This window comes from Danio aesculapii, chromosome 7, assembly GCF_903798145.1.
Source record: "Danio aesculapii chromosome 7, fDanAes4.1, whole genome shotgun sequence".
In the NCBI taxonomy this organism is placed as follows: Eukaryota; Metazoa; Chordata; class Actinopteri; order Cypriniformes; family Danionidae; genus Danio; species Danio aesculapii.
The window spans coordinates 50325920-50328332 of record NC_079441.1 but is presented as its reverse complement, the minus strand read 5'-3'; positions in this window follow the sequence as shown (position 1 = coordinate 50328332).

The following is a 2413-nucleotide window of genomic DNA, read 5'->3' as shown; positions in this document are numbered from 1 at the left end:
GAGTGAGAGAGAGAGAGAGAGAGAGAGAGAGAGAGAGCGAGAGAGAGAGAGAGAGAGAGAGAGAGAGAGAGAGAGAGAGAGAGAGAGAGAGAGAGAGAGAGAGAGAGAGAGCTATGGCAGTATCTGTGTTAGCTACGTAAGCCCTGTTACCCATCAGACCCGTCCAGCTACATTTCACCTGTGTGTTTTGCAGCTCCCTACCTGTAGTTAGCTGTTTTCATGGGGTGGGGTTGATAGCACTGGGGTGGAGACCGGTACAGTGTCACACCTTAGGCGGATTACACCACTTTACTGTTGCTTGGTCTGTTATGATTAGAATAATAGTGTATTAAAATAAAACTTAATTTAATAATTGGATCATAACAGTGACTTACAAGGGGAAGTTGAAAAAATATATATTATGGTAATAATGTGCTATTGCTGTAAATCTTGGTCATAACTACTATTTTTAAAGTAACAGTTCACCCCAAAAATGAAACATTAATTATTATTTACTCACCCTCATGTCATTTCAAACCGGTTTGACTTTCTTTCCCATTTGAACATATAATATTTCATTTTTTAATGATTTTTTTGTCCATATAATAAACATTAAGGTCACCAAAACAGCTACCTAAATTGTTGAAAAAATGAAAAGGAAGGCTCTCATCCAGGTTTGGAATGACATGAGATGAGTGAATATCAAAACTGCATCTGAAATGTAATCATTTCACTACATTGAATCTCAATGAATTATTTTGCAAAGTCAAAGTAGGCATTTTTCTGTGAAGACACAAATAATTACAAAAATATCAAAGGTATACCATAAACTGTAAAACTGTTTAAACTATAAACCAGTTTGTATGATTATAATAATAAATTAATGTAATATTAGAACAAACGCCAGTTCAGCAGCATAAGATTATTTTGTACAGGTAAAGTGTTGTCTCAGGTAAAAGCAGCCTAGACAAATGCAAGAGGCATATATAAGTGCAGTTTGGAAGTTTATTTAAATAATCCAATGCTAAATCCAGAGGGGCAAGGCAAAGTCTATGACAAAGAACAAGAATTAATAACACAAGGAGATCCAATCACCTCCAATAACTGACAAACACTGAAACAGACAGTGTTGACAGATATAGCTGACTTTTTCCAGCCCAAAAGCTGTCCAAAACCCACCCAAATATTAGACTAACATTATATTTAATTTTAATTGATTTAAATCTAAATTAACCTAGTAACTTTAACTGTCATAATTTTTAACCATACAGAAACCCACACCAGCAGTCAATGATCCACAACCTAACTGGATCACATCTAAACACTGCCCCCTCTCACCCACACACTGCACTTATTATTGTTGTGTAGATTACACTACCTATTAGAGTATGTTTTACTCGAAATAGGGTATAAATTCGTTCTATTTGGTGTCTTAAATTCTTTTGAACATAAGTAGGCACTGCTTGTCAATCAGACAATGCTTCTATGGTTGTACTTGCTGTCAATTGCGGAAAAAATAATTGATAAAAGCACCATGATAAACCACCGTAAGTTGAACTGCAGGTGCTGCATGATGCACCTCCTCTTGCGGGTGGGCCCACACAGTTTGCGCTATGCACTGGTCACTACTAACTGAATGGAGTATGAGCACCCAGTTATGTTTTGTTAAATAAGCTGCATATAGAATTTCCGTTTCAAAACCGCCCAAATTTTGTCAACCCGCCAATGTCATTTTTTACCCACACCATCAAATTTAAAACCGCCCAATTGAGAGAGAAAACTGCCCAATCTGGCAACAATGGAAACAGAGTGACTTTATACTTTAGAACAAGATAACAAGGTAGCAAGGGGCGGAGTCAGCAAATGAGGCATCGAACAAGGGTAACCATGGGGATTAATGAGGGTGTGGCACAAAGAACACAGTGCCTGAACATAGGCAGCAACAGGGGGAGCACAAGGGAACAAAACAGGATAAAAACCCAACTTAATTCTCTCTTATTGCTTTAATCTGCGTGATTTCGTTTGTTTAGCTTATTTCAAAGTGCGCACGTTGCAGGTCAATCATTAATATAGGAAACCGATTTACTACATGACCCAGTGTAATCATTAACCATCTGTAGTTGTGAGATTCTCCCCTAGGAAAACACACACAGAGGCTGTAAATCTCATGTTTTATGACTTCTTCCTCCATCATATAGAATCTTCACAGAGGTATTGGGTCATTTCAGTGACAATCCTTCCTTTAAATCTGACAAAGGTCTTGATTACCTAGAAATCCATGAGCAAGACCAGATCGAGCAGAAAGTGAAAGGTCACAAGGATTATGTTTCATGCCTTTCATCATGAATAGGATATCTGTTGGAGTGGTCCCCATCTACAGAAGATTTGCTTTTCCCATTCAGTCTTATAGTGCTCAAATGAGCCACCGAAAGTA